Raw genomic sequence first — 19912 nt, 5'->3', positions numbered from 1 at the left:
CAACTTTCTGGAAAATTTGCCTGAAACCTCTGGGTTTGAATGTTGAGTTGTCTATTCTATTGACAGGGTCTTCAAAGTTCTTCACGTCAGGCTTGAGGCTTCCATAATCTCGAGATTTCATCTTTGAATGTGTAGGTGCACTGAAGATTCTGTTGAATCAAAGACTCTCTGAAGCTATGTCAGTCAGCTCCTACAGAATACAACCCAAATGAGCTTGTTGGTCACAAGTGTCTCTGAAGCTCTTGGCTATGTCCATCCTAGGTTCAGTAAGTTGAATTCTGAAACCATTGAGTTTGGTGAGTACTAGGAACCCTACCTTTGTTAAAATCAAATCATTTTAACATAGATAATTTGGAACATCCTGGAGAATGTTGACTTGTGAAATATCCAATGAGTTTTAATTCTTTCAGTTGGCTAGCATGTTGATACTAGGCTCAGTACCATCTCAGGGTTGTACACTTCCTGGTGTGTGCACCCCAAAACTATGTGCAACAGAGATCCTTACCCAAGTAATACTCAGAGGCTTCTCAAGGTAGGGAGCAGAAAAGAATAGTTTATTACCATCTCAAGAAATGGCGACCCTCCTGACAAATGGTCAGGGAGGAGAAGCAATTTACAAAAGGAAATGGCGGTTATAAAGCCCTAACACAGGGAATTCTTCCCCACCCCCATTCTGACCCTTTTCTTTTATTGGCTAGAAGTCAGGTGCACTATCTAACTGTGGCAGTCTACCTCAAGTACCAGAATAAGGAAACAGTAGACCACCCAATGTACATTTGAGAAAGCACTTCTGTCCTTATTTGGCATATCTTATGCTAAGGTGTCACTGAGGAGAGGGGTGACTCCCTACTGCTCTGAGTTTTGAGTCCTTTTAAATCATGTGATTTCCTGTGAAGGGGAACTTGGGCCTGTTTCCCATGAAAAGCCTTACTTTTCATTCCTTTCAGTCACTATCAAACCTCACTCCCACAAACCCATCCCCCCGAACAGGTGAAATCATTTAAATAAACACCAAAAGCAGTTTTGAAGTTGCCTCCCCATTTCCTTGAAGATAAAGTAAAACACTTTAACCGAACATTGAAGGCCTTCCATAATTTGACTCGAATTCAGCTTTATTACCTTCATGTATTCTTTATTCCAGCCAACCTGTATTGTTAGATGTTTCCTGACCTTTACCTTGCCCTCTTCCTTCTTTGTGTGTTTGTAGAGGATAAGCATTAGAAGGAAGTAAAGTATTTCAACAAGTGGAGGGAATACAGTCCAGTTATCCTTATATTCCACTAATTTCTTCCATGAGGCCTTACCTGACCCTGTCCCCTAAATTCAAACAGATTTAAACATGTTCTTCCTCCTTAAATTTCTTAGAATATTTTGTTTGGATCCCTTCTTTGTACTTCAAGCATTCTTCCTGGCTTCCCATTTCTTTGTGTACTTTTATTACGCTGAAAGCTCATTTAGGGCAAGGGCTCTGTTAATTTTCAGTTTTAATTCCCAAAACCTTGACTAGAGACTTTCTTATAGTGATTATTTAATACATTTTTGCTTAATTGAATTCACGATGATGCAATATGGAAGTTATTTTGGGACACATTTTATGTATCCTTATGAGTGTTATGTCTTTGATACTTGGTGATTTTTAAAAACAAAGGTTGAAATAGGTGAGGGCGGTGAAAAGAATAAGGAATGAGAGTAGTCAAAGCCCTTTAGACTACACAGAAGGCTTATGCTATTTATCATACATTCTTTCTTCAAGAAAAGAATCAGAAGGCCTCAGATAGGAAGAGCATTTACAAAAATGAAATTGGCTATATTTTAATACTCAGCAAATGACACATTATTGATGTTGGAGTTGTTCTTGAATTAGTTGTTTGTGTTTAGTTAGAACAATAACTTATTAGAGGAAAGAATAAAATAGTACAAAGTAGAAGAATAAAAATCAGAAAAAAAGACAGCATAAAATTAAAGTAGATTAATGTTGACCTATTTAAATTCATTAAAATGTCATGTGGAAGGAATAAATTATATATAAATAGAATTTAATAGTTTAATGTAGAATTTAAATAGTATAAATCAATTTCTATAACAACAACAAAGAGACCAAAAGAGTATTAAAAAAACAAAAAACCTTAGTCAGCAAACACTTGACCTAACTTGCAAATTGGAGAGATGCGCCAGCCAAAGGCAACACTGGAGTATAAAACTAACATGATACAATAAAAAGAGAATTGGTCCTAGATTTGTAAGACCTACATTCAAATCCTGCCTCTGATGCTTACTACTTTTGTCACCTTGGGTAAGTCAACTGGACTCCATGGCTTCAGTTTCCTCATCTGTAAAACAAAGGGGATGGATTAAGTGGCTTTTGAAATTAGGATTCTATGATCCAGTTAAGAAAAAAATTTAGTAAAAGGCCTAACCAAACAAAGTTATCTCTAGGGCATTTAAGTTTGAAAAGAGGAATACAACACAGGAAATAAAGAAAGGATCTGCAAAGGTCTTTGCAATAAGCTTTTCACCATGTGTGAATGGTAGAACCATCACACCTATGCTCTAAAATTTTAGTCTGGGATATATTTAATAGAGGAGGTAGAAATGATAATAAAGAGAATAAAGACAGGAAGAACAAATAAATTCAAACAAGAACATTCAGGAATTTGTGTAATTGATTTATACAGTATCTAAAGAAGGGAAAGATACTAAAGAAATGGGAAAAAGTCATGGCTTGTATATATTCAAGAAAAGAGAAAAAAGACCTAAGAGCAGGAGTGGGGAATCCATTTATTAAGGGGATTTGTTCTGTAAGGTTTGGGTTCAGTCAAAGGACTGTACTTGAGGACCTAGAGGACCACATGTGGCCTCGAGGCCCCAGGTTCCCTACCCTTGAGTCCTAAGGAATGTCAAACAATTAATGATATATGCCTGATTTCACATCTATATAATAATCTGCACATGCATTGAGGATATACTCGATGAAGATATTAGTAGGGATCAGACAGGATTTTTAAAGTGATATCTCACAATACACTAGAGCTTTATCATCATAATTGACTAAAAGGTGTAGAGAATATAAGATCTCAGAATGATTTTTTTTGTCAGCCATCAAAAAAGTATTTGATTCGGTAGAGAGAAACGACCTCTTTTTTTTTTTTGCCTTTTTTGGAGGGCATTTGGGGTTAAGTGACTTGCCCAAGGTCACACGGCTAGTGTGTGTGTGTGTGTGTGTGTGTGTGTGTGTGTGTATGTGTGTGTGTGTGTGTGTGAAGTGTTTGAGGCCTCAGGTCTTCCTGACTCCAGGGCCAGTGCTCTATTCACTGCACCACATAGCCGCCTGAGAAACGATCTCTTAAAGGTCTTCTTATAATAAGGTGTATTCCAAACAGGGGTATGCTAGAGTAATGTCATATTGTCTTGTGAGAGCTAATTGTTAAATTTTCAGTATGAACATTTATACCTCACAAATCAATCAACAGTACACATCAGGGCCTGATTTATTGTTTTGTTGATTGTCTAGATTTTTTGAACATGATAGAAAAAATGTTAATGCAGATTAAACTTAAGAGTATGTCTCATGTACATTTTTTTTCCAGAGAGCTAGTTATTAGACATTTTCAGTGCACACTTGGTGCCATCCATACAGTCCTGCCCTCTCTACTAGTAGCCCCCTTCAGCCAAATTTTTTTCCACTGGACATGGGAATTTTTCCCTCCATCCAGGTGTACCACTAAAAATTTTGAAAGTATAGCCTGGAAAGAAACAGGAAAGTCTGGAATATCCTCTTTCCATTGAGTTGCCATTATAAAGTGAATTATGTGCCCAGATTACTACTTGTTGTTCTTTGGGATCTTAATTGGAAAAGAGAACCTATTCTTTATTGGAATTATGATGTATAGAAAGCATACATTTTAACTATAATAATAAAAATTTCTTATAAAGTGGATAATTTCATATTTTTTCCAAAGCACTTGCACTTACAGTATTTAATTTGGTCTCTGTAATAACCTGGTGAGACAGGTAGGATTGACAATATAATTCCGGTCTTACAGATGGGAAAACTGAACCTCATATAGATTGTTATGATTTTACTGAAGGTCCTGACACTACTTAGTGTTATAGTTTGAAGTAGAAACAAGTTTCTTGACTTTCATTCCTAGTGTTCTCTTCATCTTGATGGACAGAAAAAAAGGATGATAGAGGAGATAGGGGAGAAGGAGCAGCGCTATTTGTAGTAGCAGAGGTGGAAGGAGACTCACATGTGATATTACAGACCTTTTATGCCTGCAGACCCCCTGGCATAAAGAGTGGGATTTTGAGGATAGAAGAGGAGAAAGAATTCTCTTTTTGAGTGAAATCTGTCTAGGAGTACTCAAATTCAACTACTTGTAGAACATAGTATTCTTTGATTCGGGCCATATGATAACCTGAGATGCATGGTGAGTACAAACAGGCTGTGACTAATTATGCAAACGAATTATGAAGGAAAAATGAAATAAAAGCCTATTTTTAAAAGTTGTATTCTTCTTTACATTTTTATTGATATATGTTGTTTTTATATCACACATTTTCCTCTGTGCATCCCCTCATGCTTTTCCATTCCAGAGGGCCATTGAGACAAAGAATAAGAAAGAGAAAACAAACCAGTTCAGCAAAACTGTCATGTAAAAAAATCTGATAATATATGCAGTTTTTCATAACTACAGTTCCCCACTTCTGCAAAGAGTCTGTGGATGTGTCTTCTCATAGCTCTTATTTGGAGACAGGCTTAGTCATTATGTCATGATATTTGGTATTGATTATTTTGTTGGTGGTGTTTTCTTTTTTTTTTTTTTATTTTTTGTGTTGATATTTTGTGTTTTTTATATCACTATAATATCCCATGTATCTCTTCCCCTTTCCCACCCAGAATGCCATCTCATGTGACAAATAGTATTTTTTGGAGAGGAAAAAAAGTCAGCATAAGTCATTGTTATATTGAAAATTTTCACAAACATGCAGTATAGATTTGCCATGTTCATGAAGGGGTAGGTTGTGGATGTCTTTTCATATGTCTTTATTTGAGTCCCACTTGATCTTTATAATTTGTTATATTTAATTTTTATTTTCCAGTATGTTCTTTCCATTTACATTTTAAATTTTCTTGGCTCTTTTTATTTTGTTCTGCATTTCTTCATATAGATCTTTCTGTGTTTCTCTATATTCATCACACACATCATTTCTTACAGTATGGTAATATTCCATTACATTCATATATCACAGTTTGTTTAACCATTCCCCAATTTATGGGTATCTGCTTTATTTCTAGTGTTTAGCTCTCATAAAAAGTGCTGCTATAGATATTTTAGACAATAAGGGGATTTTTTTCTTATCATTGGTTTTCTTGGGGAGTATGTCCAGGAATGGAGTTTCTGCTTCAAAGGGTATGGATGTTTTAGTCACTTTATTTGCATAATTCCAAATTGTTTTCCAAAATGATTGTACAATTTCATAGCTCCAGCAACTTGTTAGTGTGATTATCTAGCCACAACCCTACCAACATCCACTGTTGCCATTTTTTTGGTCATTTTTACCAGTTTGCAGGATGTCGTTTCCCCTCACAGGATTGTTTTGATTTGGATTTCTCTCATGATTAGTGATTTGGATTATTTTTTTCATGTAGTCGTGACTATTTTGCAGTTCTTCTTTTTAAGCACTGTTCATGAGAGGAGTCAAGATGGCAGAGAAAAGGCAGCAGCTTGCCTGAGTTCTCCTAGAACCCCTCCAAACACTTTCAAATAATTCCATAAAACAATTCCTAGAATGGCAGAACCCACAAAAGGACAGGGATGAAATAATTTTCCAGCCAAAGATAACCGAGAAGGTTGACAGGAAAGGTCTATCACACCAGGGTGAGAGTATAGCTCAGGTGGTACCAGCACAAACCAGACTCCAGCAAATCAGGAGCAGGCCTTGGGAGCCAATGAATCAATAGTGACAATGACTGCTTCCAGACTTCATAGCCCACAGATGGTCAGAGGGTTGAACAACTGATCAGAAGAAGATTACAGGGATCTCTTTGCTGGCACTGGGATCTGTTGCTTTGCCCATGCTCAGATCTGGGTGGTAATCGCAGGGCGAGGAGGAGCACTGCTACCCCAGAGCTTGTGGCTGCAGTGGAGCAGAGACCCTCTTAACAGTTCCAGGGTAGAAAAGAGTGCTTGTGGTTGCTCAAAGACCAGAGCACAAACTAGGAGAGTAGTAAATGTACCTCTCTTTAGATCATAGCACCTTGGCAGAACTAAAAACTTACAGGTCCCTAGAAGTATTTCTGAAAATAGCTGCACAAAATGCTTAAAGTTTGGGACAATTTTCCATCCACCCTGGAAGCAGATCCCCACTTTAACAAGGGTTAAAAGAGTTAAAAGTCAAGAAGTAGATGGAAAAAATGAGCAAACAGAACGAAATTCTAGCCATAGGAAGTTACTGTAGGGATAAGGAAGATCAAAATACACACCCAGAAGAAGATAACAAAGCCAAAGAGCTAACATCCAAAGCCTTCAAGAAAAATGTGAATTGTTCTCAGACCATGAAAGAGCTCAACAAGGATTTTGAAAATCAAGTAAGAAACATAGAAGAAAAATTGGGAAGAGCAATGAGAGTGATGCAAGAAAATCATGAAAAAAGAGTCAACAGCTTGGTAAAAGAGACAAAAAAATTCAGAAGAAATAAGAATTTCTTCTGAAAAAAAAAAAAAAGAAAAACAATTCTTAAAAAATAGGATAGGCCAAATGGTAAAAAAGGTATAAAAAGCTAATGGAGGAGAAGAATGCCTTGAAAAGCAGAATTTGCCAAATAGAAAAAGAGGTACAAAAATTCACTGAAGAAAAAATATCCTTAAAAAATAGAATTGGCCAAATGTAAAAGGAGATACAAAAACTGACTGAAAAGAATAATTCCTTAAAAATTAGAATTGAGTAAATTGAAGCTAATGATTTTATGAAAAATCAAGAAACAATAAAAAAATTAAAAGAATGAAAAAATTGAAGACTATGTGAAACATCTTGTTGGAAAAACAACTGACTTGGAAAATAGATCTAGGAGAAATAATGTAAAAATTATTGGACTCCTTGAAAGCCAAAGTCAAAAAAATAAGAAAGCCTAGACATTTATCTTTTAAGAAATTTTCAAACAAAATAGTTCTGATATTCTAGAACCAGAGGGTAAAATAGAAATTGAAAGAACCCACTGATCACTTCCTGAAAGAGATCCCAAATGAATCCCAAAGAGATCCCAAAATGAAAACTCGCAGGAACATTGTAGCCAAATTACAGAGCTACCAGGTCAAGGAGAGAATATTGTAAGTAGCCAAAAAAACAAAGTATTGTGAAGCCACACATCAGGATAACACAGGATTTAGCCTTCATATTAAAGAAACGGAGGGCTTGGAATATAGTATTCTGGAGAGCAAAAAAGCTAGGATTATAGTCAAGAATCACCTACTCAGCAAAACAGTATAATTCCTCAAGAGGGAAAAATTGGACATTCAGTGAAATAAGAGGATTTTCAAACATTCTTGATGAAAAGACTGCAGCTGAATAGAAAATTTGACTTTCAAATACAAGACTTATGGAAGCATAAAAAGACAAATAGAAAGATGAAATCGTGAGGCCTTAATAAAAGTTAAACTGTTTACATTCCTATATGGGAAGATGATACTTGTAGCTTATAAAAACTTTCTTATTAGAAAGGTTAGAAGGAGTATGTGACAGAGCCCAGGTTTGAGTTGAATATGAAGGGATGATATTTAAACAAATAAAATCAAGGGGTGAGAAAAAGGAATGCTCTGGGAGAAAGGGAAAAGGGAGGGGTAAAATGAGGTGCATTATTTCATAAAAGAGCTAAGAAAGTGGAGGGGAAGATAAAGCAGGGGGGAGTGAGCGAAACTTACTCTCATAAGAATTGACTCAGAAGAGGAAATAACAGACACTTGATTGGATATAGAAATCCATCTTACAATACAGGAAAGTAGGAGGGGAAGAGGATAGGGGGGTAATAGAAGGGGGACAGTTTGAGAGAGGCAGTATTTAGAAGCAAACACTTTTGAGGAGGGACCGGGTGAAAGGGTGAGAGAGAATAGAATAAATGGGGTGTGGGGAATAGAATGGAGGGAAATACATTTATTAGTCATAACTGAAAAGAATTTAGGAGCAATTTTCTCTGATAAAGGTCTCATTTCTCAAATATATAGAGAACCGAGTCAGATTTATAAAAACGAGTCATTTTCCAATTGGTAAATGATCAAAAGATATGAACAGCTTTTGGATGAAGTAATCAAAGCTATAGCTATATGAGGAAAATTCTCTAGATCACTATTGATTAGAGAGATGCAACTTGAAACAGTTCTGAGGTACTACCTCATTGGATTATCTAGTAGGACAGAAAGGGAGGCTGGCAAATGTTGGAGGGGATATGAGGAAGATGGGACATTGGTACACTGTGGGTGGAGTTGTGAACTGATTCGGCTATTCTTTAGAGCAGCTTGAAACTATACCCAAAAAATAAACCATGCTTACCCTTTGACCTAGCAATGCCATTACTGGCTCTATATCCAAAAAAAAGATTAAGAAAAAACAAAAAGGAAGAGGACTTACATGTACAAAAAATATTTATAGGAGCTCTTTTCTGGTGGCAAAGAATTGGAAATTGAGGGCAAGCCCATCACTTGGGGAATGGCTGAACAAATTGTGCTATGTGGTTGTGATGTGCTTTAAGCTATAGCACTATTGTGCAATAAGAAATGATGAGCCAAATGCTCTCAGAAAAACCTGGAAAGAGTTACATGAGCTGATGCAAAGTGAAATGTGCAGTCTACAAAGCAACAGCAATATTGGAAGATGATCAGCTGTGAATGACTTAGCTATTCTCAGCATTATAATGATCCAGGACAATTCTAAAGGACTTATAATGAAAAAGACCATCCACCTCCAGACAAGGAACTGATGATTTCTGAAGGTAGATTGAAACATACTTTTAAACTTTATTTTCTTGAGGGTTGTTGTTGTTGTTTTCTTTTACTATATGACTAATAAGGAAATTAAAAAAAAACCTCATATCCTTTGACCGTTTATCTGTTGGGGAATAGCTGTTCATGTTATGTATATTTATTGTTTATATATCTTGAATACCAAACCCTTATAAGAGAAATTTGATACTAACATTTTCCCCCATTTGACCTCTTACCTTCTTTTCCTAGATGTATTAATGTTGATTGTGCAGAAACTTTTCAGTTTCAAGTTCCTTCTTCTATAAACATAGTATTATGTTCCTTCAGTTGCTTTACTTGAATCTTTTTTTTTTTTTGCCTTTTTTTTTTTTTTGGCAATTGGGGTTAAGTGACTTGCCCAAAGTCACATGGCTAGCTTTTGTGTTAAGTGTCTGAGGTCAGATTTGAACTCAGGTCCTCCTGACTCTCTTTTTTTAAATGTGACTGTTCCCATTGGCCCTTTTCCCTTAACCCCTTAATCTCCTCTTCTCATTTGATATTCTTCCTTCCTCTCTTCCCCTTTAACTAGTCCTATTCCTTGTTTTTTTTTAAATTTTCAAATTTCATTTTTGTATCCCTTTTCAAAAAATATTTCTCTCTCTTCATTATTCATCTTTTTTTTTTTTTTCTGTTTCCAGGCATAGGGAACCTGTGACCTTGAGGCTATATTTGGCCCTCTCGGTCCTCAAGTGCAACCCTTTGACTGAATCCAAACTTCATAGAACATATCCCCTTAATAAAAGAATTTGTTAGGGTCTAGAGTCTAGATCCTAATTTTCTGATTCATGACCTGTAAAATTATTTGATCTCTCTCTTTTCTCTGTATTCTTCATGTAATCAAAACTTTCAAGGTATCCATCTTAGCTCTGCCCCTCTAGACACTTCCTACCACTGCCTTGGAGGGCTTGCCCGTGGAGTCCCTTTTTCTATTGTGTCTCATTTCCAGAACCATACGAATTACATGTATCCCTTCTACATCTTAGGAGCTAGGAATTTGGCATTCCTGTAATCTGGAAAATTCATGTAAAATTTTTTGGCCCTCCCTTCATACCAGAGAAATCTGAATTACTATGGCATTAAAAGATAAAATATGTTGATATTATACAATACTATACATATATTTTATGTATTTCTTAAGTTCTAAACTTTTTCGGTATCTGCTGGCCTTTGTGTGTTTGCAGCTTTCTCAAAACTCCCTCCTCCCTCATTCCAATTTAATTACTTATGCTGACTAGCAATATATGAAAGCCACAGTAAGGAAAGTCTTGATGTGGAAGGGATAACTGTATTTCAAGTGTTTGAGAGGACACCATCCCATGGTAAGCCTGCTACCCCATCACATCCCTAACTATGCACTCAGCTACTGATATTTACCCTCTTTTATTGACCTTTGTTTTTTCCTGTGTTTGCCTGGAAATCTACTCCCTATGACCATATTCTCCTACTTCAGCAGGTGCCAGTTGCTCCCAATTCCCCCTCTCCCAATAAGTAGACTTCAAAAAACAAATTCTCCAGGTCTCTTACAGTGTAATGTCCTCATGTCCTTTAACCCATAGAAGTATTCTACGGAATTCTATATATATATGGAAGCCCCTCCCACCTACAAAGTACAGTCTCCTTCCTTTTCCCTCTCTTTATTCTCCCTCCCCACTCCTATGTAGGTTTTTCTCTTTTTGAGACTCCAGAGTTCACTTTCTCTCATTGGAAGCCTTTGATTTTATTTTGGCACAGCACTCATTCCTATCTCTCTACCCTATCTCTCTCTCTCTCCTGCCCTTTTTTACATATCCTCCAATGTTGTAAAAATGTTGCAAAAGAAGTATTCAAGTGTAGGCAGGTTGTTACTAAGTAATGTCTATAATATCCCAGTCTACTTCTTCAATGTTGCCTCTACTAGATTTCCACCTTCCCTGTCTCCTTGTGTACATTTAGAAAAAAAATCTCTTCTTGGTCTCATTGTTTCTTGCTGTTTCTGTCTTTGCCTGCTACATTTATTTACTCTTGCATTTCTGTTGCTTGCCTTTTTTTCAAGAATTAAATAAAAACTATCAGTTCTATTTTTCTTTCCAAAATGTTTCTAACTCTTTTTATTATTGAAATCCATCTTTTGTCCTGTATGATTAAGCTCAGATTTGTAGGAGAGGTCATTCTGAGCTGCATTCTATTGCTCTATTGCTTTTAGGATCACATTATTTCATTCCTTCCTCCTTTATTCTAACGGATACAGAATAGTCTTGTCCTGTTTGAATGTCCTTTCCTTTATATCGAAAGGTATTTCTCCTGGTCACTGTACAGAACTTGTTTCTGAATTGAATTGTTAAATTTAACCACTATGTGTCTTAGAGTTTGTAACCTTGGTTTGTTGGGTTTTTTCCCCCTGGAGGTCACCTGTGAATTTTTTTAATTGGAATTTCATTTTCTATGTTTAGAAGTTCTGGGCAATTCAATTCTATTATTTCATTCATTCCAGTGTTAAGGTTTTTTTTGTCCTATAGTGTTCTTTTGGGAGACCTATGATGCTTAGGTTGTCTTTATGCATCCTGTTTTCAAGTTCAGTATGTTGTTCTTTGATAGCGAACATCTTTTCTTTTAATGTTATTGTTTTTTGCTTCTCTTTTTTCTAGGTTGTCTTTGACATCTATGTATTTCCATTCCTAGCTATTCTCACATGTTTCTTTGTCATTCTCATTTTTAGCACTTGTCATTGTAAAGTTTTTTCTCTTCTGTTCATTATTTTTCCTATGTGGGATATAAACTCTGCTCTCATGATTCTCTTTCTCTTTTAAACCACTTAAATATAGCACATTGTGGTTCCATATTCTCCTTAAATTCCACAAGGTTCTTTGTTTTATCAAGGGTTGGATCATTTTCCTTCATGTTGTAGTATTTATTCACAGATGCCTAAACTTGTTGATTACATCCAGAGGTCATATGTATTTCTATTATTGTTTTTCCTGTCAATTTGTCTGTTTAGGGTCAAGGTCTTTTGAGTTACCTTCTTCCTGGAATCTTTACTATTATCTCTCCTTATTTTCCTTATTATCCCCTTATTTTCCTTATTATTCAATTTCTTACCCTCTCTCTTTCCTCTGATTGTGGTTCACTTATGGCCTGTTTCTCAAAGCATCTCAGCCTCTTCCCATACTGGGAAATTCCAAGGTTTATCAGCCATGGTCTCTGTGCTAAGTGACTTTTGGGTGGCCCTAACTGGTTGCTATACTCTTTCCCCTGGGCTTGCTGTACAACCCCTGCTTCTCTCCCATCCCTACCCCATACAGTGTCCCATTTTGGGAACTTGCTCACTCCCTCTGTTACTCTGTTGTCTGTTTCAGCACTGGCAGTTCAGAGCTTCGTAGTACTGGTGCTTCTGGCTTGAAGCCCTCAGGAGATTTTTGCCTCTAAGGGGCTGGACCAAGCTGACTTTCAAAGCCCATGCAAACTTCTGCAACCTGGATCTGGGGTCTCTACTGCATTGGAAAGAAGGAGAAAGGACCAGGTTGCAGAGGTCCATTTTGATGTAAGCCTGTGGTATATCCTTGGGTCTTCTAATGGGACATCACTGCCAGTAGTGTGGGAGGTTTGGGAGGGGGGGCTGAGTGAGCTCAGAGTCAATGATCATAATTTTTTGGTGCTTAAAAAAAAAAAAGTTGTTTTGGATTCTAGGTATCCTAGACCATGGAAACAGCTCGAATTGCTTTATCTTTGATGCATAATTTCTGTTTTGGAGAGGTTTCAGAGGTCATGGAGATCAGAAAAAATGTCTAGTCCACTATATTAATTCTTATATTACCCCAAAATGTTGGTGTTCTTTCCTTTTGCATTATTGTAATAACTGAGTATGTTGTTTTCCAGGTCCTGCTTTATTTTGCTTCAGTTCATATAAGTCTTATGTTTCTCTGTGTTCCTTAGAGTCATCATTTCTTATTGAACAGTAAACTTCCTCTACATTCATATACCATAACTTGTTCAGTCATTCTTCAATCTATGGGCAGTTACTTGATTGCCAGTTTTTGCTATTTAAAAATATTTTGGTATATATAGGGCTTTTCTTTTTGTCATTGATCTTACTGTATATGCCATTTTGATCACTTTCTTCTAATAATTCCAAATTGCTTTTCAGAAGGGTAGGACCAATTCATAGTTCTCCCAACAATGTATTAATATTCCTGTCTTTCCACGTCCCCACCAACAGCATTGACTTTCTATCTTTTTAACCTTTGCCAATTTTCTGAGTGTGATGTGAATCCTTAGAATTGTTTTTATTTTAATTACTCTTATTATTAATTATTTGCAGATATTTTCTCATCTTATTGTTAGCAGTTTGCAGTTTTTCTTTTGAGAACTGTTTTATATTCTTGATCCTATAATATATGGTATTATTTGCTGATATATTTTATCAGACTCTTAGGAAAGATATTTAATACGCAAGGTTTTTTTTCTTTGTTAACTGCTTCCCTTCTTAATCTAGTCACATTAATTTTATTCTTGTAAAACCTTTTCAGTTTCATGTGACAAAATTATATGTTCTATCTTTTTAATCATCTCTTTCCTTTGTTTAGATAAAAATTCATCCCTTAGCTCTATTTATAAAATATATCTGATAAAGTTCTCCTGTCCTAGTTTTATTATATTATTGTCTTTAGGGCTTAAATCCATTTTTTAGTTTATTGTGTTGTATGGGATAGGGTGCTAGTGTACACCTTATTTCTGCCAAATTCCTTTCCAGTTTTCTAACTGATTCTTTTCAAGTAGGAGTTCCTTTCTAGATAATTTATATTTTAGGGTTTATTAAACACTAACTTGTTGAATTCAGTTATTCTTAATCTTCCTTGTTTTATGTATTCCATTGATATATATATATATATATATATATATATATATATATATTTTGTAACTAGTACCAAATAATTGTGATAATTGTTGTTTTATAATGCAGTTTGAGGTCTGGAAGTGCCATTTCAGTTTAATATTTTTTTTTTAAAGAAATCGGGGTTAAGTAACTTGCTCAAGGTTACACGGCCAGTTATTTCTGGGTGTGGTGCTAAGTATCTGTGCCCGGATTTGATCCCCAGGTCATCCCAACACTGGAGCCGGTGCTCTTACTCACTGAGCCACCTAGTTTAATATTCTCTTTGATATTTACCTTTATATTTTAGATCTTTTCTTCCTCAAACTGGTGTTGTTATGATTTTGTTTAGTTCTGGAAAGTATCTCCTTGATAGTTTGATTTGGGTACTACTAAATTTATATAATTAGCTTATGTAGTATTGTCATTTTTATTATGATTCCATGACTCAGCTATGAACACTGAATATCCTGCTGGCTATTTAACTTTCTTTTCCTTTAAGAAGCATTTTATAATTATACCCATACATGCATTGATTATCCTTTGTCAGATCATTTTATACTTAATTTAAATGTCTTTTCCTTCTTTTAACTTTTCTTGGATTTTGTTATTTCTCTTCATAAATACTGTTGTTTTTTTGTGGGTTTATTTCATAACTTGCTGCTTTACTAAAGCTATTATCTCAGTTACTTTCTTTGCTTATTGTCTAGTATTTTCTAAGTATGTTACTATGTACCTGATAAATAACAATAGTTTTAGGTTCTCCTTGCCTATATTTATGCTCTTCTTTCTCTTCACTCACTGATTTTGTTAGAATTTCTAGAACTCTGTCAAATAACATCTAGGAAAGAGGACATCCTTGTTTTATATTTGTGTTTAGTGGAAAAGCCTCTAGTGTTTCCCTATTGCATATAATGTCAGGTTTTAGTTTTAGACAAAATCTTATTATCATATTAAAAAAGAGAGATCCTTTTCTGTCTATGCTTTGTAGGGTTTATAGTATAAATTAATTATCAAGTGTTTATTAAGCACCTTCTGTGTACCATGTAGTACTAGGTACTAGGGATGCAATAACAAGTGTGGGTAGTGCTTTGTCAAAGGCAAAAGCCATTATTTTTTATGCTAGTATTCTATATCAAAGAGATGTAGTGGTTAGATGGTATAGTTGAGGGGTAATTGATTGACTACCTACTTGTTCTACTGGTATCTTTGTAATATGAGAACATCTTGAGAAAGGCCCATGGCATTTGTGTGGCTCTCCTTATGTAATCTTTTTGGAGGACATGAATAAGAGTTACTTAGAACAGAGAGTAATTAAAAGGTTTCAAGTCTGCATTATTCAGAAACAACCCATATCAATGAGACCATAGGTCCATTTGAGTATGTACATATTATAAAGGAACAATTTCTAAGAGTAGATATTATTGGCAGTATATAGACTAACCACAGAGTCTGAGTTATATGACTGTTCTCATGTTCCCCTAGTTTTCAGATTCTTTATTCTGCTAACAACTAATTCTATTGGTTATAGGTAGATAAAGTTGTATGCCCACCAGTCCTGTGTTCTTTTTGGGAGTTCCTTTCAGGAGGAACCATACTTAACTGGACTGATGGGAAAAGTCAGACTTGTCATGACACACCAGTTTACTCTTTGGCATGAGCTAGTATGTCATGGAAGATGGAAACTATGCATCTTGACTCCCTCATATACCCACCTCTCCATGAAGATATATACTACTTGTGTTGTGACATCCTGGGTTTCCTCAGTAGTTGCTTACTTGCCACTTGTCAGCCTCCAACATCTGCTGTAACTGTTATCCAAATTGCACACTAAAGTCAAAATCTAAAAAGTTCAGAAATCTCTTGGAATTAACAGAAGTAAATACTTGTGTCCATAGTAAGAGGGCCACCTGGGCTGAGAAGTACTATTTCACATTCTTTTGTGAACATTCAGAACCAGAAATCTTGGCTAAATATAGAAAGAATTTGTGGACAGTAAAACACAGAAAATAAACAAGCTTGATCCCCATTCCTATGTGAGAGAGCTTTCAGATTTTTGAAGACAACAATTATGTCTTCACCTCCAAATAATGCCATCTTCAGGTTAAACACTCCCAAACTTTGAACCAATCCTCTAGTGGCATGCTTTTAAATCCCTTTGCTATCTAAGTCACCACTGTCTGGACACGTTCCAAGTTATTAATATCTTTCTTAAAATGTGGCATCCAGAATTGAATACATTTTTCCAGATAGTTTCTCAATAGACTATACTGGGAATCTCACTTATAAATATAGCCTAAAAACCTTGTGTTGGTAACAAAGTATATCATAGTCAACTCTTAATTATATTCTTATACTCATCACTTGAGGTTTTTATTGACAATGAGTACCTGCTCTAAGTACTTGGTTTAATGGCTCAGCTTCATGTATTTACTTTAATGCAGGAAAACCATTTGAAATTCATATACTTAACCACCTCTGTTGTTCCAGGAAAGGTTTTTGAAAAGGCATAACCCATATCATTCATATAGAATGGCCTATTCCCAAGATATATTGGGTGACAGACAGAAAGAGACAGAAGGACAGGTTAGGAAAACTGGACATTCTCTTGAGTATGGTATTCACAGCTGTTCTGTTATTTTTTTTAAGTAAATTCCCAGAACAGAAGACATACCTACCTTTAAAAGTAAGTTTGGAAAAACTCTCCAAAATCGAAGTGTAAATTACTTTTGGGTATATAATACTTCCTTGTTAATTAATACAAATAATTTAGAGTTCATTGTATTTGCCAAAATTCTAGACTATGTAATGTAATGCTTCCTATAGAGAACTACTGAAGTCATTGTAGGAATAATAGTGTGTGCTGCATTGTTTTGCATTTAATTGATTGTTTCTATGTAGAACATAAGTAGATGCTTCTCTATAGTTTTTTATTTTTTTTTTTTACAAAAATAATATACGTATTTTTTTAGTTTGGGATTCAGGACCTGATTTGAGATCCTGGCACTTTTTTTTTTTTTCATTTTTCAAATGCTTTATTAACTTCTGATTTACATCATTTATTTCCACCAGATTTTGAGTTACAAATTTTCTCCCTGTTTTTCCCCTACCCACCACCCCAAAATAGCAGTCCCACAGGATATTCCCTCCTCCAATCTGCTCTCTCCCATATTTTTTCCCATATCCCTTTTGACTTTTCCAGTGGATTTCTATGCCCCAGTGCCTGTATATTTTATTTCCCAATTACATGTAAAATAGTATTAATAATAGTATATATATATATATATATATATATATATATATATATATATTTAAATATTTGATTTTAAAACTTTGAATTCCAGATTCATTCCCTTCCTCCCTTGTCACCCACCCTTACTGGGAAGATAAGCAGTTTGGTATAGATTGTATGTGTGGCTAATGCAAAACAATAACATAGTAGATATATTGTAAAAGACTGACTATATTTCCCTCCCTCCTATCCCACCTCCCATTTGTTCTATTCTCTACTTTGATCCTATCCCTTTTCAAAAGTGGGTGCTTCCAACTTCCCTCCCCCCAGCCTTCCCTCCCTTCCATCATCCGCCTCCCATCCCCTTCCCCCCCTACTCTCCTGGAGGGTGAGATACCCTATTTAGTGTGTATTTCATTCCCTCCTCAAGCCAAATTCAGTGTGAATAAGTTTGACCCATTCCCTTTTGCCTTCCTATACTTCCCCTCCATTGTAACTGTTTTCCCTTGCCCCTTCTATATGAGATACTTTAACCCATTCTGTCTCTCCCCATCTCTTCTCATATTCCTCTGTCACCTCTTAATTTCACCTTTTAAATATCATCCTTTCCTGTTAATTTGGTCCTGTGTCCTCTATCTATGTACACCTGGAAACATGTATACACACATTCACATATGTATTCATATGGCCATATACCTTCAACTACTGAGAAAAGTTTCATAAGTTACAATTATTGTTTTTCCATGTAGGAATGTTAATAGTTCAACTTTGATGAGTTCCTTATGATTTTTTTTCCCTGTTTACATTCTCATGCATCTCTTGCTTCTTGTATCGGAATGTCACATTTTCTATTCAACTCTGGTTTTTTCATCAAGAATGCTTGAAAATTGGGGGTTGCTAGGTGGCACAGTGAGTAAAGCACTGGCCCTGGAGTCAGGAGGACCCGAGTTCGGTTCCGGCCTAGACACTTAACACCTACACAAATAAACTAGCTGTGTAACCTTGGGCAAGTTACTTAACCCTAATTGCCCTCCAAAAGAAAAAAAAAAGAAAAAAATGCCTGAAAGTCCTCTATTCCACTGAATGACTATATTTTTCCCTGAAACATGATACTCGGTTTTTCTGGGTAGGTGACTCTTGGTTTTAATTCCAGCTCCTTTGACCTCCGGAATATCACATTCCAAGCTCTTCAATCCCTCAGTGTAGAAGCTGCCAGATCCTGGGTTATCCTGATTGTGTTTCCACAATATTCAAATTGTTTCTTCCTGGCTGCTTGTAATATTCTCTCCTTAATCTGGGAATTCCAGAACCTGGCTATAATATTCCTAGGAGTTTTCTTCTTGGGATCTTTTTCAGGAGGTGATCGGTGGATACTTTCAACCCCTCTTTTGCCCTCTGGTTCTAAAACATCAGGGCAGTTTTCTTTGAGAACTTCCTGGAGGATGCTTTCTAGGTTCTTACTTTGATCATGGCTTTCAGGTACTCCAATAATTTCAAAATTATCTCTCCTTGATCTATTTTCCAGGTCAGTGGTTTTTCCCATGAGATATTTCACATTGCCTTCTAATCTTTCATTTGTTTGGATCTGTTTAACAGCATCTTGATTTCTCATTAAATCATTAACTTCCATTTGCTCAAATCTAATTCTGAAGCAATGATTCTCCTCATTGAGCTTTTGAGATTCTTTTTCCATCTAGCAAATTCGACTTTTTAAGGCATTCTTCTCCTCATTGCCTTTTTGAGCCTCTTTTGCCATTTGAGTTAGTCTATTTTTTAAGGTGTTATTTTTCTCAGTCAGGCTGTTGACTCTCATTTCATAATTTTCTTGCATCGTTCTCATTTGTCTTCCCAATTTTTCCTCCACTTCTCTAATCTGCTTCTTAAGGTCCTCTATGGCCTGTAACCAGCTCGTATTTTCCTTTGAAGCTTTTGGTGCAGGAGTTCTGACTTCACTGTCTTCCTCCTGTTCCATGCTTTGCCCCTTTTTGTCCCCAAAATAGGAGTCTAATGTTGGAATCTTCTGTCTGCTTTGTTTCCTTTGCCTGGTCATGTCTCCCCTCAGTCACTTGACCCCTGGGCTTTTTGCCACAGTAGGACTCTGCCACCAGACAGGGGAGCTTTTGTCCCAAATGTTGGGGTTTTCTCAGCTGCCAGAGGTATAGTTGGGTGCCTTCTCTGAGGTCTCCACATGCTCTTTCAAGCTGGACACACACTCCAGGACCTCCACCCTAGAGTGCAATCCAGATCCAAGAAGGTTAAAGCTAGAGCAATTACCCCTCAGACTGGTGCTTGGTCCCCCTACACTCTGCAGGCCAGGAGCTGAAGCTGCCACATGGTGCTGGCTTGCTGTGCTGGCGGCTCAGTGGCTTCTCACCCCAGGGGCAAAAGCCACCACTCCCACTTACTGGGTCCCAAAGTCCACACTGCACTGACCTCTCACTTTGTCCTTAGCATCTATGTGTTGATAAATGTGGAAACAGTTACAGCTGCTACTGATCTGGAGTCCCTCCAGCTGGTGGCTGGTCAGGCCCTCCCTAGGGCTAAAGCCTGGGCGCCCTGCTCCCCGAGCACTGCGCTGGCCAATTCCTGCCCAGTCTGCTGTTCTGTCCTTAGTGGGAGGTTAGCTTCTCTGTGTCATTTTGTTGTGGGTTCTGCAGCTCCAAAGTTTGTTTAGAGTCCCCTTTTTACATGGATTGGGAAAGGTGGAAGCTGGAGCAGCGGGGAGGTTCTGCTTCTACTCTGCCATCTTGACTCCTCCCCCTGATCCTGGCACTTCTTATAACATATATGATCTTTGTCCCCTGGGCTTCAGTTGCCT

The 19912-nt window shown here is 36.5% G+C and overlaps 1 protein-coding gene across 34 annotated transcripts in view; it reads left to right on the top strand.

The window, feature by feature from the left end:
• ZBTB20 (zinc finger and BTB domain containing 20) overlaps positions 1-19912 on the top strand; it is a 1019756-nt gene that overhangs the window by 28835 nt on the left and 971009 nt on the right. For 2 of the 34 annotated variants that reach the window (XM_069069957.1, XM_069069924.1), the window contains exon 2: positions 12349-12533. The exons of 31 other annotated variants lie outside the window; for them this stretch is intronic. The gene's annotated coding sequence lies outside the window, so the exon portion shown is untranslated. Of the gene's footprint in view, positions 1-66; positions 297-12348; positions 12534-19912 lie in introns of all 34 variants that reach the window. One more of the 34 variants, XM_069069925.1, reaches the window with a different exon arrangement.

This window comes from Petaurus breviceps, unplaced genomic scaffold (genome assembly GCF_028583685.1).
Source record: "Petaurus breviceps papuanus isolate PSGF00001 unplaced genomic scaffold, PetGlider_PUasm1.0 90792, whole genome shotgun sequence".
Classification (NCBI taxonomy): Eukaryota; Metazoa; Chordata; class Mammalia; order Diprotodontia; family Petauridae; genus Petaurus; species Petaurus breviceps.
The sequence above is the reverse complement of the archived record's forward strand: the minus strand, read 5'-3'. Positions and strand labels throughout refer to the sequence as shown.